At 38.9% G+C, this 26,935-nt stretch overlaps 1 long non-coding RNA gene across 5 annotated transcripts in view; it reads left to right on the top strand.

Annotated features, from left to right (window-relative positions):
• Nucleotides 1–1,525: 1,525 nt before the first annotated feature.
• LOC144282371 (uncharacterized) overlaps nt 1,526–26,935 on the top strand; it is an 85,644-nt gene continuing 60,234 nt past the window's right edge. For 4 of the 5 annotated variants that reach the window (XR_013350792.1, XR_013350791.1, XR_013350789.1 and 1 more), the window contains exon 1: nt 1,526–1,672. This is a non-coding gene — a long non-coding RNA (uncharacterized LOC144282371). Of the gene's footprint in view, nt 1,673–24,173; nt 24,301–26,935 lie in introns of all 5 variants that reach the window. The other variant, XR_013350793.1, reaches the window with a different exon arrangement.

Here is a 26,935-nt window from a genome sequence, read left to right as displayed (position 1 = left end):
ATTCAATGAATACATGAGTTAAGAGTATTTTGATATTTGTGTGAACTGACCAAAGGACAGAATGTCAGCAAATCAGAACACTAAAATTATTAAGGTGAGAAGCATGCTCCATTCTTACTATCTTTGTATGCTTTTAAAAATAAAGAAAACTTTCCTTAACATGTTCATTGTATTCTTATATAGTCAAAATATTAATTTATTGTCTATGTATAATAATGGCCATTAATTGAGCATTTATTATATCTTAGGTGTTTTGAAAATAATTGGACCAATGCTATAAGAAACGTACTTTTATCCCCATTTTTATCTATAGGAAAATTCAAACAGTACTTTACCCAAGGTTGTGACCAGTAAATGGTTGTTTACCATTAACCCACTCTATTCTCTTCGATTGTATCTTTCTATACCATTGAAGCTAGAGAGCTAGTTTTCAGACTCTCTTGTCGCTCTGGCTCTATATACAACCTAGGTTTGAAAGTAGATACATCCACGTAAGACAAGGAAGGTAGATATGAGTATCAAGCAGAGAGATAGGATTCTTTGGCAAGCACAGGGCACAGCCTTTTGTTCTTTAGGGTAGTGGTTGAAGACGTTATGTGTTTAAGTCATAAGAATGATGAGCAGCAGCAGGCAGAGTTGGTAGTGGGGTCTTCTCTAAAGACGTACCTTGTTATTTTTTACTGTTTCAGTTGGTTGCATTATTTCTGGCTGCACAGCAAGCAAATTTGTTTCCCAAGCCTGGAAAGTGTGCAGATTTCCCAATACCCTGCAATAAAGCCATTTCAGTTAAACAACCTTGGGTGAATTCTGTTGTCTACAAAAAAAGGATTGAGGCTGCACCGATGAATCTTTTAGACTCCATGCTTTATCTACCATGTCTATGCTTTTCCCAGTATATGAAACTGACTTTTTATAGAAATTGGCGAGATAGAAAAAGACAAACAACTCTGGATCCAGGCTTCCTAAAATGAAAGAGATGACTTTAAGGCAGCATAGCTATGACTGGAAAGGGTATAGAGAACCAAAGTAGTTAAATAGAAGAACATACTTAAGGCAAGAACTCTGGAAAGGATTAAAACAACAGAGATCTGAAAAAGCAGGAAAAAGTAGAACCCAGTGGAAAGTTTCAACTAGGGTGTAAAAGAAGTTTAAAAGTATCTGAGCACACATTCCAGAAGAGTTCAGGCAGGGGTAACAATGCTAACAAAACACAACAGTTTGGACTGGACCTGATCACAAAATTACACTGGGAATCCCATTCACTGGTTCAAAGATTTCAGGCTAAAAAACATACAGTTCAGTCCAGAGGTTAACAAACTATGGTCCAAAAAAAAAAAAAAAAACTATGGTCCACAAACAAAATCCTGCTTACAGCTTTTGTTTATAAATAAAGTTTTATTGGAACACAACCACACTCATTCATTTACACATGGCCTATGACTGCCTTCACAGCATAATGCTGAGTAGTTGTCACGGAGACTGTATAGCCCACAAAGCCTGAAATATTTACTATCTGGCTCTTTACAAAGCAATGTGCTGACCATTGTACTGGGAGGCTGGGAGGGCAAAGTCATTTGGAATTGATTGGTTGGCTTTATGTATGTCAACAGAACAGAGAACTATGTGACCAGAAAAAGGGACCAGGGTTGCTGTCTGAAGGGAAGAAAACTTTGTAAGATTTTATTTATTTGAAAGAGAGAGAGAGTGTGTGTGTGTATGTGTGTGCATGTGTAAACAGGGAGGGGTAGGGGGGAGAGGGAGAAAGAATCTGAAGCAGACTCTGCACTGAGCATGGAGCCTGATGAGGGGCTTGATCTCAGTACAGAAAGATTGTGAGGCTCAATCTCACAATCATGAGATCATGATCTGAACTGAAATCAGATGCTTAACTGACTGAGCCACCCAGGCACCCCCTGAAAGGAAGTTAACTTAAAATACCTTTGGTGGATACAATCTGCAAGAGGACTTAGTCTTTGAGTATGTGTGGGTTGGGGATGAGGAACAGCACAGGTGCTCAAGTGAAGAACTGTAGAAGTTGAAAGAGGTGAAAGTGTAGTCAGAGGATGTCAGTGATAAATCGAGAGAGACAGAGAGAGAGAGAGAACACAAATAGAGATGGAAAGCTTAGATGCTCAGGCTCAAGCTCCAGAGGTATTTGAGGGAGAAAGAGAAGGTACAGAGGGGTTGTTAGAGAAGTAACATGCAGCCTGTTTGAGGCCACTCCTCAGAGGCCCAGTCATTATGGGCAACTTCTGTGTGTTCCTATTCCATCTCAGTTGCTGCATGGGGTCCTCACAGGGCTTGCAAATTAGTGAAGGATAAAGGTGCAGCTCATAGTACCAGAAGCAGTCCTGTGGCTAAGCAGCCACCTTGGAATCTGACCATTCAGGGGGCCTTCAGCAATCGTCATAGAGAGAGGTGGGATCCGTGTGGCACTACATAATTTGGAGAAGTAAGCACTATCCTGAAAGGGGTCTCTGGGAATTTCACATATTGAGACAGAGTAGTGCTCCAGAAGTGATTAAAATGAAAGGAAGGAGATGAAATGAGAGCCGGAAGGCATCAATGGGTCTCATGTTGCTTTCTGAAAGATGGGTGCTGTAGCCAAAAACCCTTTTCATCACACGGAGATGATGGTGCAGCTCTAGCAGCACTCTTTGTAAGTGGACTTAACCCACAGTGAGCAGCTTCCATTCTCTCCAACTACCAGGAGATTTTTCTTAGCTGCATTTTGGATAAACAGAAAGGAATGCCAAGTCTACTGAAAACCACTGTAAATGCTACCTACATGGTGCCTGTGGCTACTTTATGCAAGGGTTATGAGAGAATGACCAGAATAAAAATACTCTGTGGCCTTTCTCAGCAGCAAACATGCAGTGTGATTGAGTAAGCACAGAAGAAAAAGCAAGAGCCCTTCCTGAGTGGAAAGAGCACAACAAAAGATAGTTATTAAATCAATCAACTAACTTGGGCTCACAGGAGAACTTGTTGCTGCAACTGCATGAGCTCTCCCAGAAAAAAATGAGAGGTCAGGTCAGACACTTAGTGTAGTATTATATAAGCTGAAGAAGCAAAAAGAATCCTATAAGCCCCAAACTTAGAGGAACGTTGAGATTTCTTTATCTTCTGGCTACATTTTCATCACCCCTGAAGACTTGCAACTCAAACCTGGAGAAGTGATTTTGATTTTGGGGGGGGGGTCCCTTTTTCCATCTATAAAAATGGGGATGATAAATATTATGAGTTGCTCCTCAAAGAGCTCAGCCTACTGCTATCAAAATATCACTCTTGCGGAAACTCAACACATAGAAACAGAGTTTTAGCAATTTTGTCCATCTCTAAGGAGCACTTTGGGAACCACAGAGAAGCAAGACTTGGATGCTCAAGATCCTGCAGAGTGACATCTCTGTAGGCTTCGTTACTCTATGTAGCACTTCCTAGCAAAGCAAGATGTATGTGGGGAAGGCTGGTGGCCACAGAGAGAGTAATACTTACAGGGTACTGACTCTGGAGCCAGACCACCTAGATCAGGACCCCAGCTCCTTCACTGTCTATTGGGTGATTTTTTATAAATCTGTCAACCTCTCTGATTTCAGTTTGCTCACTTGTACAGATAATAACTGTACACATTTTAGGAGGTTATAGTAAAAACTAAAACAATGAATATAAAGTACTTAGTACAGTGCCTGAAACACAGGAAGCAATCTAAAATGTTAGCTTTGATGTTATTACAGTTTGATATTAATGAAGGCTCAAGGAACATGCCATGGGAAGGAAATTTATAGAAGCACTGGCCTTATTTGAAATCAGAAAGTCAACTAAAATATTTCTGGAAAAATGCCAAAATTATCTCACAACTATTAATTGCTTATTACTGCCATGAAGCAGGAATGCTAAAGATAACTGAAGCTCATACACTATTGTTTAATTCCATTTCACCTGCCATTTCCAGGCTCTCCCCTATATTCCAACAAGCTTTGTGGGAAATACAAATATGCAGGCCTATGCTTCTCCCTTGGTTTCTAATCTTCTTAAGGCTATGAAGCAAAACAAAAAGAGGAAACAACAAATACTTAATGGTCTGAGTAATGGTATATCTACACCCAGGAGTGGGGGATTAGATTAAAAGATCCCCCACCCATAGAAATATCTGGGCTTGAATCACCTGGGATAGGAAGCCTGGAACCCAGAAAGAGCTGTGAGGACAGAGGGGTTCAGAAAGAACATGCCAAGGACAGTGTCAAGTTTTCTGAGCATCATGGACCAGCTCCGGGTTGAAGACCAAAGTTCATCAGCCATTGGAGGTTCAGAGATTATATGAGGCCATAAAATGGAATCACGAAACTCACTGAGTAAGGAATAGAGGGGAGAAAAGAAAGGAACACACTGGCAAAGATCATCCTCAAAAACACATCTCAGCCGAGAAACGAACGTAAGGAACTCTGTTCCAAGCAAGGGATCCAACACCCCTTTGGCTTCAAGATGCTACCAAGAAGTAAACCAGTAAAGAAACAGAAGCCCCAGCTTATGTTGTTTAACAACACCTCCCAAGTACTATTCAAACACAGCCTTTGTTTTCTGTTGCAGTTATTTGACAAAGTTAAATACCATTTTCAAGACAATGAAAAAATAAAAATATTAGAAACCTTCCAAAAACAAAATTATATGGCCCATTCTCTAGATTTAGCAAACATCTTTCTTCCTACCATGTTGTCCTTTATTAAAATCTAATACTAATGTGGGGTTAATGTGACAGCCCTGAGTACACAGATGAAGTTATAAAGGAAATAAGCTTTTATTACTTTTCCAAAGACAAAGCAATAACTTAGAATAACAGAATGATGTTAAACTTTCTACCGCTTTCCACCCTCAAATTTTCCCCTTTTTTTCCATATCACAGGGAAATTTTCTTTAAAAAAAAAACATTAAAACTCCATTTATGAGTCTACAATAGAGCAATAAGTAAGAATAATATCATGTGTTTCTAACAACATCTTCTAGGGGCAGGGCAAACTGTCTTTGAAATTAGCCCTCAAATTTAACTCTGTTTCTTATTTTCAAGTATACTAGGCTAACTGCCACTGTATTGTTACACAGTACTTCTCCCTTACACCGATTCCCCATAGCCAATTAACCACCAAATTCTTTTTTTTTTTTAACTTCCTGAAAATTTATCAACTTTGTCATTTTCTTTCAGTACTCCTCATACTTCAGATGCTGTCAATCTTCTCAAATGAATAATCCTAGCTCAGGGGACTGGGATCCTTATAAACTGTATGTCTAATTTCTTCCTTTCCGTGCTCAAAAAAGTCAACAACTTCCCATCACCTACAGAATCATGTCCCCACTCTTTGGCATGCCCCACTTATATGTCCATCTAACTCTGTCTTCCATCTCCCCACCCATCTCCTCCTTCCCTACTTCCCATGTGTGCACACATGCACACAAACACACACACACACATCTCTAGCATAGCCACCACGCACCACCATCATTTAACTCTTACAGTTCTAGAAGACCTGTGGTTCTCTAATACCCCTCCCCATGCTATTGTAAGCTCACTTTTCACATTCCATGTCTCAATTATGCTTCCTTCTTGCTTGTTGCATTTAACAACCCACTAATATAGCTCTTATCATACCAGATCTTATTCCATAAGCTTTATGAGTATTAACTCATTCAATCATTACAACCCTGTGAGGCAGATACTATTATTCTCCTCATTTTACAGATGATGAAACCCTGGCACAGACCAGTTAAAAGACTTGCCCAAAGCCACACAGCAAGTATATTGGTAGAGGAAGGAAAGAAGCAAGGTCCAAACTCAGGCAGTCCAGCTCCATGGATGTGCCCTTCATCACACATGCACTGCCTCCTTCTGCTTCTTCAGTTCCTTGCTCTGTATCATCTCCTCTGCAAAGCCCTGACTACCGATCACAATTTCACATCAGCCCCTCCATGAGTCTCATGAAGAGTCTTATTATATGATAACTATCACAACTTTTCTTCTCATTTTCGACCATAAGTTGCCAGAAGGCAGATGCTATCATTCATCATGGCATTTCAGCACAGGTGCTCAATACCTGTTTGACGAATGACCCAATAAGGATGACAGATAGCCTTATTACCTGTTCCACAGTTGGTATAAGGAGAAATTCAAAGAAAGTGGAAGCTAAGGATTATGTGGTTCTTTCAACATTTCACGTTTGCAGCTAACATTATATCTAAGCCATAAATTGTAGGAAACACTTGCATGCATGCCTCTACCCCAATTCTCAGTTACACAGATCAGCCAGGTCTGATAGAATGTTCTCAGACACTAGCTATGCTCTATGTCTGTACTGTCCCACATGTTGAGCACTTGGCTAGAGAGACTGAGAAACTGAATTTTTTATTTTACTTTATTTTAAATTTAAGTAGTCACATGTAGCTGGTAGCTAACATATTGTATAGTGTATGTCTGGACCATTTGCAAATCATCAAGTGGCAGGGAACAGAGCAGTGAGAGGAATAGAAAGTGAGAAGCAGGAAGAAATACAAAGAACACATGGTGCTGGTATAACGAACCTGTCTGGTGTGACTGGGATTGTGGAGTTTCGTGGGACTTTCAAGACCAAAAATGTGACAGTCCCAGGCAAACTAGAACCACTGATCGGCCTACTCAGTGCCTAGAAGGACCTAAAAGTAGATTCCATGCAGGAACTTAAGAAACTGAAGCAGGAAATGGAGTAGGAGAAACATTAAGCTTGGGACAAGGTGAAGATAAAAACATATGATGGGCTGGAAGAAGGTCATTGTCTTGGAAGCCATACCCTCTTCAGATTTCCATGTATCTACATTAGTCTAACATCCAGGTTCTAGTGTAGAGATTTCAAACAAATGTGTATAGTTGGCTTTTGCTTTTTTATACCTGCTGTTTTTCAAATATATGTGCTTTATTTTATTCATCTGTCTCTTACTGGGGAAATCAAGACAGCAACTATTCAACTGTCTTTGATCTGTCATTTACATTTCCATTCTCATCCCATAATCTGTTAATCTTTCCAGTATCTCAGTGCAGGGCTGAATTAAATTCCCATATTGAATCCCAACATGTAAGGCATTTCTTTGTGAGCAGCTCAATATGATGTTCTTCTAAATGACATTTAAAATGTTCGGCTTGGTAATGGGATGATAAAGAAGGGCACCCGATGATAGTACACATCGGTAAAAAGAACATTTTTTTTTATTAGTCAGAAACCAAAAAGATAGAACAAGATAATTAAAAAAGAAAAAGTTTATTCCTGCCTGAGTGCCACAAGAGTATTATGACTCAAAATGTAATAGTTACTGAATTCCTGCAGGAATCTAACTTCTTAAAAAGACATCAGACATCAAAGTCTGAGTCATGCCACATTAACCACCAATGGCCAAAGAAAAGTTTGAATGCCACTGGAAAAGTTAAATATTAGACTTCCCTGAAACATTTAAACTCAGAGAAGTAGGTATTGCAGTTGTCATACCAACTTGTGTGCATTCTTTATAGGCTTCCAGGCAGATCTTTGCACCCCCTTCCGTTGCCATGGTGACCCAAATAAATTCTCTCCTGAGATTCATTTCTCTCAGATGCCAATGCATCAGGTCAAGCAGGCAGGCAGGCTAGCAAATAACGCACTGGCCCTAAACATTCTCACACTCTCCAGGCAGCCATAAAGAGCTTTCCTCTACACTGCACACCCTATCTCAACATTTTCAAGACTATAATTCCATTACATTGAGAAAAAAATTATCCCAAGCTTTGGTACTTCTTTTATTTGTCTAACTAACAAGATGAATCCCTGCACAAGGCAAAGAGTAAGAAGCTGAACATCAGAAATTCTCCTAACATCCACTTCATCACCCTTATGTTCCCCCAGTAAGACTTGAATGATGGTTCTCAGTAAAATAAAGATAAATCCAAGGACTTTTACTGTCTGACCTCCGTATAATACTAGTAGATATGGTATTTAGTACTTAGAATTAGGGACTGGGGAGACTGAGATATTACTCAAAAAAAAAATTCACGAAGAAAGGCATTTGGTGCATAGAAAACATGCAGACATAATTCTGGAGGAGAAAGCCTTAAATCCTTTTTGTCATTAGAGATGTTACAGTTGAAGCCTCTAGTGTTTGTCCTCGTGTACCCCCCCACACACGTTAAATATGTATTGTCTATAGTGCAAATACTTCTATAGAGCAGCCTAACAAGCAGCATTTCACAGTGACAGTATGTATGTAACAGGAAGCAAAGAGATGCTACCTACATTCCCTAAAAATCCAAGTCGATTAATTTTACCCAAAGGTGTATAACATTTTGTCCCCAAAACTAATACAAGGCACATAATAAGAAAGGGTGAGTTGGGCATTCTTCTCTGGGGCTGCTTGTAATAATAGCTCATCTGTATTAATACTTTCCCTCTGACCTTTAGTAATATCACCACAACCCTATAATAGTTGTTACCCCACTCTGAGCAACAGAGGGATAAATTAACTTGTCAAAAGTCACACAGCCAAGATATGGGAGTTTAAATCTTAGCTCAAGTGTCTGGGCTTGTTACCCCCTTGCTGTACTGCCCTGAGGGTCCCCAATGCACTTGGATGAATCAAACTTTGACTAGAGACTTTCTACCTCCAAATGCCTCCATCTCACTATCTGTTCTCCACCTCTCAACATACATGTGCTCACTCTCTCTTTCTCTGTCTCTCCCCACCTTCTGTCTCTCTTCTTTTCACAATGCTCCTAGATCAGAGTATCATTGTCCAGATATATTTTCTGGGAAGCTTAGTACTGCTAGAACAGGGTGTTACTCCTCTACCAACTTTGTGGTCCAGGACAGAGATGAAACTCTCAGGAGCCAGAGACTAGAGGCCAGGGGAAGTTTACACTGAGCCTGGGGAGCAGCCAAAGTTGGAAGATAGAGGTGATGAGACCAGAAAGGAAGCACATTACTTTCCATTTCTATGTCATGGTTTCCCCTGTAGAAAAAAAAAAAAGAGCGGATTGGCTGCTCCCATACTTGTATATAGAGACTAGCCAGACTATGAGGAGCAGATGATTCAACCAGAGGGCTGGGTAAACGAGAATGGAAAGCTTTGAGCAAATAACAAGTGCAATGGGTTAGAGATTCAAAGAAAAAGAATGGGAATGAAGAGGAGAGAGGGAGCAGGCTAAAATATAACTGGGCCCTTTTATGTCTGCCCCACACATGCTCTGAGCCCCTGTGAACTCCACCAGGGTCTCCTGTCCTCCCTTGCTCATCCAGCTCCTGAGCACTTGCCTCTCTTCTTCCTCTCCACTACAGGTTGAAACCAAGGTTGGTATTTTGAGGGTCAGCATGGGTATTTCTCAGTGACTTCTGAATACTATTAACCTTTTCTTATAAACCAGTGTCTTTCTCTTATTAGGAACTCAAAACTATATATACTGGAGATTCTTTGGCCTTGAAATGCCAGTTGGATTTCTTAATGGCCATCAGTGCAAACGGGACTAACATGAAGAAATCTGCCTTAAAGGCAGCTAACTTTTGGAGGGGAATACATCCACTCTACATATCAAGGGATACCTGTTTTTGACATCAAAAGAGTTATGAACATTCATATTTCTCTCCAAAGGACAGCTAGGAATCTTATAAGCAGAGTCCTAGCATGACTCACTTGTTAGCGTTTGCTGCCCAGGGGCACAAAATGTCTCATCAACAAGACTTGGGGTTTTGGATAACTGCCTCTTAAGTGGATTCAGCTCTTAACCTGGATTGCATATTTTCCTCCTTCATTACAAATGATTTAATTTCTCAAGAATTAAATTATCTTTAAAGTTCTTCTAAATTAAATGAAGAGTAAATAAAAAGATCTTTGACAAAAAAAAACTGAGTAATTTTATTAGGAATATGATAAATGTGATGGGTTGCAGTAGCCTGAAAATCCCATTATATGCAATTAAGGAGCTACATTAATGTAATTGCAGACTTCCTAGCATTTTAGCCCAGCACATACAGTATTTACAGATAATTGCATAGTAAGGGGGAAAATGCAAGCTGTGAGTCTAGCATGCACGTGACTCATGTTGTCAAATTAAAACCTGGTTGGGTTTCTCCTTGAGTTATTATCTCTAAAAAGCTTAATTTTTATCTTTTCAAGATGGGAAAATGCACAGGCATGCAAATGAAATGTTTCCTGTTAAAAACCACACAAAGTGCAGTGAAATTACAGACACTATTAAAATAAAGTAATAATCACTTGGATAATACTCCAAATTTGTAATTCTTTGACTAGACCTTCACTGAACAAAGAATTCTAAGGCAAATTAATATTGCAAACAGTGTGCAAGGATAGGTAACTTACTTTTATGCTTATGGGACCTCCTATGCACATAAAATGATGCTAAAGTTACAAAAGAGCCAATGAGTGACAAGCAAATACCATAGAAAAAGTGCTCACCTAGGCTGGAAGAAATCTGAGTTCATATCCTACGCTGTTTACAATAAATTACATAGTCTTGAAAAAAATTAAACATCTGTTTCTTCAATTATAAAACTCAATGATTGAAATAGATAAACCACAGAAGTCTCCTCAGTCCAAAAATTAAGAGGTTATCTAACTACTGAAGCAGGCCCAGCAGGACAAATACTTTCCAGCTATCAGGTTGAATTATAAATCTCAACTTGAAAACAATTCTACATGTATTTTTAAATAACTAAAGTTTTCATTATTTTAAGTTCACCTACCTTCAGATATGATAGGGGAATAGCATGGGCCAGATACTTGTGACGAGTCAGGAACTACAATAGCCATTTCCATGTATACCAAATAGGTCTACAATATCAGTATACTCTGTTGGGAAAAAAATACAAAATTTATTTTGTGCAGTGCTAATTTTACATTAAAAGAGGTTACAATCATTTTAACCTCATTTAAATGAAATATGTGCCTAAGACCATAGCTGCAATCACAGCAGTCATCATCCTAAAACCTCTGTTGAGTACTGTGTATACCACTGAGTGTGGTGGGCCCTTAATCCTCCAAAACACCTTACACAGAGAAGGTACAATGACCATCTCCATTCTACAGATGCACAAAATAAGCCTCGGAGAGGCTGGGCTACTTGCCCAAGCCACCCAGCCATCATATGCAGGAGCCAGGACTTGAACTCCCGTCAGACATGAAATCTAAAGCCATGCACAAACCGGTTTGCACAAACTCAAGAATGAAGTCACTCCCTTTTTCCCACTGCCCTCTAATCATTAAAGAGGTCAGAGGGAAGTGGATATATAATAAACACCCTCTATTTAATTTCCCCTGTCAAATTCATGAAGAATAAGTAACCAATCCAGCATCTTCCCCACTCCTGTTCCTGTATGATAGAAAACAAATATTCTTGCTAAAGGGCTTGGATGGAAGCTAGCAACAGGAATGAAATCTCAAATGATAGCTGCCCAGAACCACACAGCAATACATTATCACTCATATAGTTCATGGAACATTCATTCATTTTCTTTAACATCAAGTTTAACTTTGCAGAAGGCGAGTTATGTTATAAAACTGCAAGAAAAAAAAAGTCCAAAAATGTTGATATGATTGTCTATCTAGTGGAAGGGAGACAATTTGCAGCGAAATAATTGGTACATTTTCCCACTGCATTATGTTTCTCAAAACATGTTACTGTGGGAGGAGATTAGCTTCCCCTTTCTTCAGAAAGAAAATGACTTGTCTCCTATAGTGAATAGAACTGTCATTCTGAGAGCTGACAAATGCTAACAACCTTTGGAGGTGCAGTGTGCCAGCATCTAAAAAACAAATAAAATAAAATGAAGATTCCAGTAACCAAAGAAAAAAGGGTCATAAGAGGAAACAATAGGGTAGGACCCTTACATGCTAAAAAAAAAAAAAAAAAAAAAAAGATGGGAAATCTGCGTAATGCTAGAAATAACAGTCATACACTAAAATGAATCATTCTAAATTAAAATCATTTCAATTAGCTTACATTTTTATGTTAGGTTCCATAGCACCAAATTAAATATAATGAATTCTATTCTGTTTTGCTAAAAATATAGTTGTACTAGGAAGACAATTAATAGTTCTGGCCACAGATGTTCCAAATGGTAATGATAAGAGCCAGAGTTGGGATCTTCACAGCTGAGGTTGCACTGAGCCCTCACGCACCTCTTGCACCCTTGGTCCCATGAGCCTGGTGGAATTAAGATTGGTGACAAAAAAAAACCCGACATGAGACCATAAGATGCTGCTGGATGGAAAAGGGGTCCTGAGAGGCCATTACAACAGAGCTGACTGAGATTGTGGCAGATGATGCAGCCAAAAGCAGCTTCTGGTCAATCTTGGTCTCACTTTTTCCTGTCAGAAAAGGCTCTGAAATAATGACATTTTAATGGCAGCATTTTCTTTTTGCAGTTTATTTCCATCAGATAAAAATCTGTAACTGACAAAACTCAGATTTTTGTCTGTCAAGACAGAGTATTTATATTCTTATTACCCTAAGTAAATTTCCAAATACTTAATCATCATAGAATTGGCGGTGGGCGGAGGCGGGGGTTGCTAAAAATCAAAGTTTACCTTAGAGAAGGAGTCTTTAAACCATATTAAGCACTGTTCTGTACTTCACGAACATGCAGAAATTAGAGGTGTAAGGGTCTTCAGCAGATATCCGAGGGTCTGTGTAAGAAATGTAGTTCTTCCCAAATAATCATAACAGTAATGTGATTATTATATAGAGAACACTTTGTAATATGCCATGATCTACACTAAACACTTGACGTCTATGAAGTTATTTGCCCTACACAATTCTGTGAAATGTATTATGACCATCTTTACTTTGAAGAAAAAGAAACAGAGGATTAAAGAATCTGCATTATTTACTCAAGGTGCCACTGATAAGTGGTCAAGTTTAGACCTGGTAATTTTTTTTTTAAGATTTTATATATTTATTCATGAGAGACAGAGAGAGAGAGGGGCAGAGACACAGGCAGAGGGAGAAGCAGGCTTCCCACAAGGAGCCCATATGGGACTCAATCCCAGATCCTGGGATCATGCCCTGAGCCGAAGGCAGATGCTCAACCGCTGAGCCGCTCAGGCATCTCTAGATCTGGTAATTTTTTATGGAAAGTTAGTCACTGTGAATTTTATATTGTTGGATATTGGATATTTTTGTATTCCTTTCTTGAGCTGTATTCTGCAATGTTAGAAAGTTACTTGGGAGGAATTCAATCCTCTTGGGTCTTGGTTTTAAGCTTTGTAGGCAGGACCAAAGTAGTGTTTAGTGAATCACTAAGTATTCTTCACAACTAAGGCAAAATTTTTCAGAATATGCTACCTGAGGCCCCATGAATTACGAGGTTTTATACTGTGGCTAGTGGAAATAGGAACTTGTCCTAGGCCTGTATAAGCTCCTAGTATTATCCCTTTAAACCTTGCAGTTGGTTCTCTCCTATCTTTGGTATTTTCCTCTCCTTAATGAGCTGGTTTGGGCAGCCTGGGTGGCTCAGTGGTTTAGCGCTGCCTTCAGCCCAGGGCCTGATCCTGGAGACCCAGGATCAAGTCCCACATCAGGTTCCCTGCATGGAGCCTCCTTCTGTCTCTGCCTCTCTCTCTCCTTTCTCTCTTTCTCTTTCTCTCTCTCTCTTTCTTTCTCTCTCATGAATAAATAAAATCTTTTTTAAAAAAATGAGCTGGTTATCACTTAGCTAAAGACTCAAGCTGGTTATCACTTAGCTAAAGACTCAGATTTCTGGAGCTCTCTCTCCATGGCTGTCTTCTCTACAACACTCTACCCTGCAAATTCTGGCTTTGGCCTCCCAGGAATTTTAGCTCTCTTCTCAATTAAGGGGAATTGCCCTGATCTACCCGGGTTCCCCTTGTCTACACCTTAGTCTGGAAACTCTCTAGGCAGTAAGCAAGGACAATTATAGGACTCACCTTATTTGTTTCCCATATCCCAAGGATCACTGTCCTTCATGACATGATGTCTAGTGTCTTAAAAGCTGTCCCATGTCATAAATGTTGCCTGACTTTCTAGCCATTTCAGGAAGAAAGGTAAATCTACTTCTTTTTACTCCATGTTAGACAGAAGCAGACATCCTCACTCAGATTTGAAGCCAAGCAAGTCAGTTTTCAGGAACTGAGACCATAATTACTATCCTAATTTTTATGTAGTTCAGACCAGAGAGGTTAAATAAATAACTATAGAACATACTGGAGAAAAAAAAAAGACAACTAAATCTCCTTCCTTTTAATACATTTTTCCCTAAAATACCATTATTTGTACAGTGGTATTACAAAGGAGTAGGTAAAATAGATTCAGATCCTCTGTGAGTTTAATATTTTCCACTAAGTTCAAGTATCAGATTTTCCTCTGAGGGAATGCTTACATCTTCTGGGAGCACTAGTCCAGGAAGCTCATCCATACAATTTTTTTTAAGATTTTTATTTATTTATTCATGAAAAACACACAGAGAGAAGCAGAGACATAGGCAGAAGGAGAAGCAGGCTCCATGCAGCGAGCCCGACATGGGACTTGATCCTGGTACTCTAGGATCATGCCCTGGGTCAAAGGCAGGCGCTCAACCGCTGAGCCACCCAGGCTTCCCTACAATTATTTTTTAAAGATTTTATTTACTTATTCATGAGAGACACACAGAGAGAGAGAGAGAGAGAGAGAGAGGCAGAGACACAGGCAGAGGGAGAAGAGGGTCCATGAAGGGAGCCTGATGTGGGACTTGATCCCAGGTCTCCAGGATCAGGCCCTGGGCTGAAGGAGGCACTAAACCTCTGTGTCACCCAGGCTGCCCCCAATTTTTTTTAACTGCATGTTTATACTCAGGGCACCTGGGTGGCTCAGCCAGTTATGCATCCCAGTCTTTTTTTTTTTAATAAATTTATTTTTTATTGGTGTTCAATTTACCAACATACAGAATAACACCCAGTGCTCATCCCATCAAGTGCCCCCCTCAGTGCCCGCCAAACACTCACCCCCATCCCCCACACTCCTCCCCTTCCACAACCCCTAGTTCATTTCCCAGAGTTAGGAGTCCTTATGTTCTGTCTCCCTTTCTGATATTTCCCACACATTTCTTCTCCCTTCCCTTATATTCCCTTTCACTATTATTTATATTCCCCAAATCAATGAGAACATATAATGTTTGTCCTTCTCCAATTGACTCACTTCACTCAGCATAATACCCTCCAGTTCCATCCACGTCAAAGCAAACGGTGGGTATTTGTCATTTCTAATGGCTGAGTAATATTCCATTGTATACATAGACCACATCTTCTTTATCCATTCATCTTTCGATGGACACTGAGGCTCCTTCCACAGTTTGGCTATTGTGGACATTGCTGCTATAAACATCAGGGTGCAGGTGTCCCGGCGTCTCATTGCATCTGAATATTTGGGGTAAATCCCCAACAGTGCAATTGCTGGGTCGTAGGACAGGTCTATTTTTAACTCTTTCAGGAACCTCCACACAGTTTTCCAGAGTGGCTGCACCAATTCACATTCCCACCAACAGTGCAAGAGGGTTCCCTTTTCTCCGCATCTTCTCCAACATTTGTGGTTTCCTACCTTGTTAATTTTCCCCATTCTCACTGGTGTGAGGTGGTATCTCATTGTGGTTTTGATTTGTATTTCCCTGATGGCAAGTGATGCGGAGCATTTTCTCATGTGCATGTTGGCCATGTCTGTATCTTCCTCTATGAGATTTCTCTTCATGTCCTTTGCCCATTTCATGATTGGATTGTTTGTTTCTTTGGTGTTGAGTTTAATAAGTTCTTTATAGATCTTGGAAACTAGCCCTTTATCTGATACGTCATTTGCAAATATCTTCTCCCATTCTGTAGGTTGTCTTTTAGTTTTGTTGACTGTATCCTTTGCTGTGCAAAAGCTTCTTATCTTGATGAAGTCCCAATAGTTCATTTTTGCTTTTGTTTCTTTTGCCTTCGTGGATTTATCTTGCAAGAAGTTACTGTGGCCGAGTTCAAAAAGGGTGTTGCCTGTGTTCTTCTCTAGGATTTTGATGGAATCTTGTCTCACATTTAGATCTTTCATCCATTTTGAGTTTATCTTTGTGTATGGTGAAAGAGAGTGGTCTAGTTTCATTCTTCTGCATGTGGATGTCCAATTTTCCCAGCACCATTTATTGAAGAGAATGTCTTTCTTCCAGTGGATAGTCTTTCCTCCTTTATCGAATATTAGTTGACCATAAAGTTCAGGGTCCACTTCTGGGTTCTCTATTCTGTTCCATTGATCTATGTGTCTGTTTTTGTGCCACTACCACACTGTCCTGATGACCACAGCTTTGTAGTACAACCTGAAATCTGGCATTGTGATGCCCCCAGATATGGTTTTCTTTTTTAAAATTCCCCTGGCTATTCGGAGTGTTTTCTGATTCCACACAAATCTTAAAATAATTTGTTCTAACTCTCTGAAGAAAGTCCTTGGTATTTTGAGAGGGATTGCATTAAACGTGTAAATTGCCCTTTCACAGTATTAATTCTGCCAATCCATGAGCATGGAATATTTTTCCATCTCTTGTGACTTCCTCAATTTCTTTCAGAAGTGTTCTATAGTTTTGAGGGTATAGATCCTTTACCTCTTTGGTTAGGTTTATTCCTAGGTATCTTATGCTTTTGGGTGCAATTGTAAATGGGATTCACTCCTTAATTTCTCTTTCTTCAGTCTCATTGTTAGTGTATAGAAATGCCATTGATTTCTGGGCATTGATTTTGTATCCTGCCATGCTGCCAAATTGCTGTATGAGTTCTAGCAATCTTGGGGTGGAGGCTTTTGGGTTTTCTATGTAGAGTATCATGTCATCGGCGAAGAGGGAGAGTTTGACTTCTTCTTTGCCAATTTGAATGCCTTTAATGTCTTTTTGTTGTCTGATTGCTGAGGCTAGGACTTCCAGTACTATGTTGAATAGCAGTGGTGAGAGTGGACATCCTTGTCTTGTTCCTGATCTTAGGGGAAAGGCTCCCAGTGCTTCCCCATTGAGAATGATATTTGCTGTGGGCTTTTCGTAGATGGCTTTTAAGATGTTGAGGAATGTTCCCTCTATCCCTACACTCTGAAGAGTTTTGATCAGGAATGGATGCTGTATTTTGTCAAATGCTTTCTCTGCATCTAATGAGAGGATCATATGGTTCTTGGTTTTTCTCTTGCTGATATGATGAATCGCATTGATTGTTTTACGAGTGTTGAACCAGCATTGTGTCCCGGGGATAAATCCTACTTGGTCATGGTGAATAATTTTCTTAATGTACTGTTGGATCCAATTGGCTAGTATCTTGTTGAGAATTTTTGCATCCATGTTCATTAGGGATATCGTTCTGTAATTCTCCTTTTTGGTGGGGTCTTTGTCTGGTTTTGGAATTAAGGTGATGCTGGCCTCATAGAATGAATTTGGAAGTACTCAATCTCTTTCTATCTTTCCAAACAGCTTTAGTAGAATAGGTATGGTTTCTTCTTTAAACATTTGATAGAATTCCCCTGGGAAGCCATCTGGCCCTGGACTTTTGTGTCTTGGGAGGTTTTTGATCACTACTTCAATTTCCTCCCTGGTCATTGGCCTGTTCAGGTTTTCTATTTCTTCCTTCCAGTTTTGGTAGTTTGTGGCTTTCCAGGAATGCGTCGATTTCTTCTAGATATCCTGATTTATTGGCATATAGCTGTTCATAATATGTTTTTAAAATCGTTTGTATTTCCTTGGTGTTGGTAGTGATCTCTCCTTTCTCAGTCATGATTTTATTATTTTGAGTCTTCCCTCTCTTCTTTTTAATAAGGCTGGCTAATGGTTTATCTATCTTATTCTTTCAAAGAACCAACTCCTGGTTCTGTTGATCTGTTCCACAGTTCTTCTGGTCTCGATTTCGTTGAGTCTGCTCGAATCTTTATTAACTCTCTTCTTCTGCTGGGTGTATCTGTCTGCTGTTTTTTCTCTAGCTCCTTTAGGTGTAAGGTTAGCTTTTGTATTTGAGTTCTTTCCAGTTTTTGGATGGATGCTTGTATTGCGATGTATTTCCCCCTCAGGACTGCTTTTGCTGCATCCCAAAGATTTTGAATGGTTGTATCTTCATTCTCATTAGTTTCCATGAATCTTTTTAATTCTTCCTTAATTTCCTGTTGACCCTTTCATCTTTTAGCAGGATGGTCCTTAACCTCCACGTGTTTGAGGTCCTTCCAAAATTCTTGTTGTGATTTAGTTCTAATTTCAAGGCATTATCGTCTGAGAATATGCAGGGGATGATCCCAATCTTTTGGTATCGGTTCAGAGCCGATTTGTGACCCAATATGTGGTCTATTCTGGAGAAAGTTCCATGTGCACTTGAGAAGAAGTATTCAGTTGAGTTTGGATGTGAAGTTCTGTAGATATCTGTGAAATCCATCTGGTCCAGTGTATCATTTAAAGCTCTCGTTTCTTTGGAGATGTTGTGCTTAGAAGACCTATCGAGTATAGAAAGAGCTAGATTGAAGTCACCAAGTATAAGTGTATTATTATCTAAGTATTTCTTCATTTTGGTTATTAATTGATTTAAATATTTGGCAGCTCCCACATTCGGGGCATATATATTGAGGATTGTTAAGTCCTCTTGTTGGATAGATCCTTTAAGTATGATATAGTGTCCCTCTTCATCTCTCACTACAGTCTTCGGGGAAATTTTAGTTTATCTGATATGAGGATGGCTACCCCTGTTTCTTTTGAGGGCCATTTGAATGGTAAATGGTTCTCCAACTTTTTATTTTCAGGCTGTAGGTGTCCTTCTGTCTAAAATGAGTCTCTTGTAGACAGCAAATAGATGGTGTTGAATGGTTTTTAGTGATTTTAGGGGGGGATCTATTTCCTGGATCTGAATGCCTGTTTCCCTTCCCAGATTAGGAAAGTTTTCAGCTATGATTTGTTCAAAAACGTATTGTGGACCTCTGTCCCTTATGGCGCCCTCGGGAACCCCAATTAAACGTAGGCTTTTTTTCCTCAGGCTGTCATTTATTTCCCTTAACCTATCCTCGTGGTCTTTTAATTGTTTGTCTCTTTTTTTCCTCAGTTTCCCTCTTTGCCATCAATTTGTCTTCTATGTCACTCACTTGTTCTTCCACCTCGTTAACCCTCGTCGTTAGGACTTCTACTTTGGAATGCATCTCATTCAATTGATTTTTAATTTCTGCCTGATTAGGTCTAAATTCTGCAGTCATGAAGTCTCTTGAGTCCTTTATTCTTTTTTCTAGAGCCACCAGTAGCTGTATAATAGTGCTTCTGAATTGGCTTTCTGACATTGAATTGTAATCCAGATTTTGTAACTCTGTGGGAGAGAGGACTGTTTCTGATTCTTTCTTTTGAGGTGAGGTTTTCCTTCTAGTCATTTTGCTCAGTGCAGATTGGCCAAAAACAAGTTGTATTGGGAAAAGGAGAAAGAGAGGAGAGAAAGAAGGAAGGAAAAGAAAAAGAAATAAAAGGAAGAGAAAAGAAAAAAGAGAAGAAAAAGAAAAAGAAAAAGAAAAAGAAAGAAAGGAAAAAGAAAAGAGTGGGTAAGCAAACAAAAAGCAAAAAGCAAAAAAAAAAAAAAGAAAAAAGAAAGAAAGAAAGAAAAAAAGAAAAGAAGAAAACACGGGGGAGTATCTTCTGATTCTGTATACTTTAAGTCCCTTGACTTCCCCTGGAACTTGTCCTTGTAGCTGGTCTTCTGGGGGAGGGGCCTGTTGTGCTGATTTTCCGGTGTCAGCACTTGGGGGAGCTGCTCTGCCCCCTGCCTGGTGCAGGGCTCAGTGACTAATGTTTATCCTGTTTATCAGGTGAGGCCACTGTGAGGGTCAGTGGGGGTTGTTTACACCGTGAGGCCCCAGGAGGAACAACCGCAGTGGCGGCGGCCAGCTCTGGAGCCCTAGAGTCAGCTCCCGCAGTAACCACAGAGCTCTCGGTCTGCAGGGCCTGCCGGCTCCCGGGGACGGGGCCGCTGATCTGTTCAGCTCCAGGAAGGAGCATCCTTGCTGTCCTGGGCCCTCCCGGCCTCTACCTGTCCCAGGGGGAGGCCGGATCCTGGGTTGTGTCCCCGGCGCCCTGTGCTCCCGGGCCTGCGCTGTTGGATTTGCGCTCCCGGCCGCGCAGCCGCCTCTCCGCAGCCGCCGCCGGAGCCCCTCCGAGCTGCTCCGGGTCCCGCCGTGCGCGCTGCAGCCCTTAGGGAGCTCGGCGCACTCTCCCCGGGGCATAGGTGTCTGTTAGTGTCCCAGGGAGCCTGAGGGCATCCCCGCCCTCCTGGGTCCTGCTCCAACTCCCTGCGAGGCCTTTCTGCCCGGGAAGATTGGTGCAGCTCCTGCTTCTCCGGGACGGGGCTCTCCTGTCCTGGGGACACTCGCCCCGGCCTTAGCCCGGCTCCTCGCAGGGCCCCTCCCCCTTGGACGCCTTTTGTTTCTTTATTTCTTTTTCCCCGTCTTCCTACCTTGATAGAAGCACGAACTCTTCTCACTGTAGCATTCCAGCTGTTCTCTCTTTAAATCTCAGGCCGAATTCGTAGATTTTCAGGATGATTTGAAGGTTATCTAAGTAATTTGGTGGGGACAGGTGATTTGGGGACCCTACTCTTCCGCCATCTTGCCCCTCCCCCGCATCCCAGTCTTGATTTCAGCTCTGGCTGGGATCTCAGGGTTGTAAGCAGCAGGCTCCATGCTCAGTGTGGAGTCTGAGATTATCTCTCTGCCTCTCCTTCTGCCCCTCCCCCTGCTTGCATGCTCCCTCTCTCTGTAAAATAAATATATCCTTTTAAAAAATTGCAAATTTATGTTCATGAATCTTACATAATTATCCATATAGAGTATGACTGAGGTGGGGTTTACTTTAGTCTCTGACCATTAGGGGAAATCTAAGCACTGTAGACCTGTTGCTCACTTTAAACAACAGATCTGTTCCTTTAAAAAGCTATGCCTATAATAAATAAAAAATAAAAAATAAAAAAAATAAAAAGCTATGCCTAAATCACTATATTGTATACCTGGAACTAATATATAACACTGTTAACTATACTGGAATTAAAATTAAAAATTTAATAAAATTTAAAAAACATGTATTTAAATCAAATTTGAGTAAAATGAATGATTTCTAAAGCAACAGTAAAGTTTACTGTTTAAAACAGTAATAATCTCTTTTGTGAATTGAATCAAAGCCCCTATTGTCTTCATGAAGTCCTGCACAGCATTTCTGATTAAAAGCTCAGGTTTAACACAAAAAAAACAAATAATACAGTTAAAAAATAGGTGGAAGACATGAATAGACATTTTTCCAAGGAAGACATACAGATGGCTAACACACACATGAAAGATGCTCAAAATCACTCATCATCGGAAAAATACAAATCAAAACTACAAAGAGCTATCACCTCACACCTGTCAGAATGGCTAAAATTAACAACACAAGAAACAATTTTATGATCTGTTGGTGTTGGTGAGGATATGGAGAAAGAGGAACTCTTTTACACTGTTGTTGGGAATGCGAACTGGTCAGCCATTCTGGGAAACAGTATGGAGGTTCCTCAAGAAGTTAAATAGAACTACCCTATGATCCAGCAATTGCACTGCTAGGTATTTACCCAAAGGATGCAAAAATACTAATTCGAAGGGATACATGCACCCTGATGTTTACAACAGTATTATCAACAGTAGCCAAATTATGGAAAGAGCTCAAATGTCCCCTGACTGATGAATTAATAAAGAAGAAGTGGTATATACACAATGGAATATTACTCAGCCATAAAAAAGAATGAAATCTTGCCATTTGCAACAACGTGGATAGAGCTAGAGAGTATTATATTAAGCAAAATAAGTCAGTCAGAGAAAGACAGATACCATATGATTTCACTCATATGTAGAATTTAAAAAATAAAACAAATGAACATGGTAGGGGCATAGCAACAGGAAGAGAGGCAAACCAAGAAACAGACTCTTAACTATAGAGTACAAACTGATGGTTAATGGAGGAGAGGTGGGGAGGGGGATGGGTTAAGTAGGTGATAGGTCTTGAGGGGGGCACTCATGTGAACACTAGATGTTGTATGTAAGTGATGAATCACAAAATTCTACATCTGAAACTAATAGTGCACTGTATGTTAACTAGCTAGAATTTAATCAAAAACTTGGAAAAATAAAGCATAGCAGAGAGGAGGTGGGTAGGGGGATGGGTGAAACAGGTAAGGTAATTAAAAGTACACTTCCCATGGTGAGCATTGAGTAATGTAGAGAATTGCTGATATACTGTATACCCAACATATTGTATATTGTACACCTGAAACTAATATAATACTACATGTTAATTATACTGGAATTAAAATGTAAAACTTCATAAAAATAAATAAATAAAAGCACAGGTTTAGGAATCAGGCAAGCCTAGATTTAAATCCCAGCTTCCAAGTTACGCAACCTTGGTCAAGTCATTTAACTCATCAAAGCCTCAGATTCTTATATAAAATGAGGACAGTAAGAATACCTACCCCTTGGATTGTTGGGAAGATTCATAAAATCCCTGTAAAAAGGCTAACCCCCACAACTGTGCTTAGTGAAAGTATTATGCTTAATACTGAATTAAAGCTATCATTCACTCACTTATATAGAAAAATACAAAATTAATACAATTAGAGAAAAGAAGAAGTTATTATCTCTAGTTAAAAGTCATTCTGCATATATGCTGGGTTTTAGTCTCATTTTAAATATATTAAAGTACATAAATATATACTAAAGTATATATATTTAACATACTTAAATACCCAACAATTTCTTAGAAGAGTTTTGTAATTAAAATAATTCACCTTGGCATCATTCTCTTTAAGTTTTCATTTACTTAATGTCATTCATTAATACTTATGTACCATGGTAGCTAATTCTGCAATGTTCATATTCTTTGGATATTATTAGATATCTTCCTCAACCCACCACATCACTTTAGTTACCATTTTCATCAACTATAAATAGTCATTTATTTATTGCCATCTTTCTGACATGCATGAATCAAATCCTTTAGCACTAAATAGTCTCATCATTTTCCACAATTTTTAAAATTCAGATAACATTTCCCTCAGAATTATAGAAAATTGAAAATTACAATGTCCTTCTCAATCTCTTATTTCTCATTCACACCCAAACAAAGCTACTTGGACAGCCATATCATACTTCAGACCAGACCCTTGAATCAGTCTATAAAAGCAGGTTAACCTTAAAAGAATTAACCCAGTATTCCTAGATGAATAAGTACTATTATCTTTTTTTACAAATTTTTCTTAGGATTTCTTAATATATCTCTGTTTGAAAATATATTCTAAGTATATTTAGTACTTTAATTTTATAAATCTGGCAACCCTTAATATGTTTGAAATAGACATATGCTTGTATATTCACAGCCTAGAAAAGGCTATATGTGAACATAACTGTGTGAGTTGGTAGAATGTTTAAAAGCCTGGAGGTTGTCAATGATATAAAATATGAATATTTATGATATTTTAACACATCTTAGTATAATTTCTCTTTCCCTAGTTATTCCAGCAAGTTTTAATGCAACACAAATGTAAAATGTCACCGACTTATTTAAATACAGCTTCCAAATCAAACACTAAGATGGCAATTGAAGGCAAACTTAGTTTTCATTTCTGAAATAGCTCATCATAAGATGCATCATGATTTTGTGTTAGTAGACTTTTGTAGCATCTAGCAGACAACAAGAGGTTCACACCAAAGCCAATTTCAATTAATTCAAGATGGAAAATTTCATGTGACACTATCAAACACTTTACCAAAATTGAGACAGATTACATCTACAATTTCACATTACTTTTATCTACTGATCTTGTAGCTCTATCAAAAAAAGCAATCGAGGTTTTCTGGTACAATTTGTCCTTTTTAAATTCCTATTTTATAATGTCCATTATCATTATCCTTCTATGTTTCATCAATGCTTGCAAATTTTCTATTAATGCTCATTCTATTTTTTCAATGTAGATTTACCTGCTTTTGCTAGATAATTATGTCAGTGTTGTTCATTGTTTTAAAGAACAACAATAATCATTATCATTAAGATAATGCTCAAGAAATTACTCCTCATATTTGGGTTGATAAAAGAATTCAAATCAATTCTACAAATACTTACTGCACATTTACTAATTGCTTATTACTCTGCCAGGCAATGTAGAGAAGACAGATTAGCAGAAGAAAACTTCCCTCTGGAAGCCACTGATCTCATTGAGGAGATAAAATACAGACTAATGGGAATTCTGCATTCACTGGTACCCAATGTTTTGCAAATCCTAGTAGGTTAAAAAAAATCTTATTATTAAAATTCAAGCATTTGTGTGTTATTTCCAGAGGTTCTGATTCAGCATTTGTGTTTTTAACAAGCACTCCCGAGGTGATTCCAGCATAAGCATTTTTTAAACCACACTTGAGAAAAAATGTTATGGACAGTTAAAGTATGAGAAGACCAGAATAGAGTTCAGCCATTATAGACAATATCATAAAGAGACTTCCCAGGAGAATCAGAACCTTTGGAATATCAGACTAACAGAGCTATTATATTACCCATAATAACATATTATTAATATTATTAATAATTTTACTCATATTAGTTATATTACCCTTACTAGCAGTGCTGGAACTGTTTTGAAATATACTTGATTTACTGATACAATCGTGATCTGCTGTTCTTTGGCCAAATCAATTAAACAATGGAGAAAACATTACAATAACTTCTCTATGCAAAAATGAGCATGTATCCATGTCAAAAGAGCTAAAATAAATTTAACACTGAGAAGCATTTATCTGGGTTGCTTTCACATTACATATGTTGGATACATCCCAGAATTTGGGAATGTATCAATATTTTAGTGACAATCTAAAAAGCAATACTTAGAAGATAATTTCAGAGCCACCAGGAGACTTTTTACCCCATGAGTAAGCTTTGTAATACTTTCAGGAAAGCCTGTAGTGTTAAATATGATTACTCTAGATTCATGAGGTATCACATAAAATTATTATTTGAACATGTATAACTAAATGCCTTTCTCCAAAAATCTCAGGACTGAAACACTGTACTATTTCATTCTTTATATTACATGTATGAAACCAGTGTAGCAGTCAGGGTCCAACCAGAAAAACAGTATTTAAAACAGAGAGAATTTAACAGAGGGGATTTTGTTGAACAGATGACAAAAGAGATGAGTAATCAAAGGGAACAGTGAAGCAATCGAGAGATCAGCAACACTGCAAGTCTCTTCCTCCAAGACCTGTAGAACAGTGTGTTTCTAGAACCCAGGGGCAGGGTCATCTAACTAAAGCCTGAACAATGGGGCTAGTCTGGAATGATGCGATTAATGGAGAAGCAGCAGCCAAGGCAGAGAGAGGGGTGGAGAAGTACCCTGCTTTCTCCCTTCCTCTCACCCTCCAATCCCAGCACCTTCTGACACCTCAACACAGCAAAATGTCAGCCGACCCATCACCTTTGGAAACACAGTCAGCCCCCCTGCTCCTCAGAGTGGGGCAGGAAAAGTGTAAGAACGGTGTTTGAGAGCAGATAAGCCAAAATCTCGGAAAGGTGGTGGTGATGGTGGTGGTAGTTATTAATATTTTTGTAGTTCCCCTTTAAAACAGAGAAATTGAGTTTGCACAGGGAATTTGAAATTGTTACAGAATCTCCATTCAGGCCTTCACTTATTCAACAATGCATGCTGCCTCCAAATACATTGCATTTTATTCTTATTCTTTATCACTCTAGTTTGCTATGATTTAAAATTCAGTGATTGAATAAGTTTCATTATTCTTTTTATAATATTACTAAATGCAAATCCTTTCTTCTTACTCTTCTCTCTTACCTATACATCAGGAGATACTCTTTATTTCATTCCTGATATGTTTTTAATTACCCAAACATCTTTACTCCATATTTTTTAAATGTACACTTCTAAAGAACAATCTGGTATTTAAACCATTTAGTTACCATAATTTTGTTCTCACTGCATTCATTAATGGAATTTTTATATCTAGTAATGTCTATTCCCCACGCAGAAGACCATATATTAGCCTCTGTAGTCCATTTATCTGGTAAGAAGGATGTGCTCAGAACAAAAGTTTGCTATCTTCCCTTCCCCACCCAGAAAAATTGATCATATTAACTAAGCATTGCATGGAGCTTTATGCTTAGCAAAGTGCTTTGCATACTGGGTGTGTGTGTGTGTGTGTGTGTATGCATCTGTGTGATGTCTCAACACAGTGGCTTCAAGGATGAGAAACAAAGAAACACAATTATAGGATCTGGCGTTCCCTTCCACATATTTATGCATAAATACATAAATGCAGCATATAAATGATTTAACAATTATATAATCATGTTCTCAGAACATATAATTCTCTTTGTCTCAAAATCTAATCTAATCTAATCTCTTTGCCTAAAATCCATAGAGCATACCTCAGCTGATCCTCACTTTTTCTTAATAATGAATTTCTGGTCTTATCAGGTCAGTCTTCTCACTAGCCACTCAACACTTCCATGTTCAGTTTGGGCTCTGTGATTTTTTTAGTCTACTTTCCCCCACACTCCACTTTCCATGACTTCTCTGTTCTCCAATGCACTAAGTGCCATCTCCTTCGAGTAATTTACTGTAATGGGCCAGCCCAGAAGATCCCTCTTTCTTCTTATGAGCTCCTGTTAAACAAATGTCTATGGATTAAATTTTTATTCATTACTTCATGTATGTGCTTTGTAACCTCAAAAGTCCTTTAAATTCTTGAGGACAGGACCTTTAGCTTAAATCCTACAATACTGTTAAGTAAAAAGCAAGTACTCAAAACATACTGAATGCCACTGAAGTTCCATAATCAGGCCTGGAGAGGTGTTTCTGAAGTCATCATAAGATGATGGAGAAAAGGCAAAAAGGAATGATGTTAATAGTG

This window comes from Canis aureus, chromosome 13 (assembly GCF_053574225.1).
Source record: "Canis aureus isolate CA01 chromosome 13, VMU_Caureus_v.1.0, whole genome shotgun sequence".
Lineage (NCBI taxonomy): Eukaryota > Metazoa > Chordata > Mammalia > Carnivora > Canidae > Canis > Canis aureus.
The sequence above is the reverse complement of the archived record's forward strand: the minus strand, read 5'-3'. Positions and strand labels throughout refer to the sequence as shown.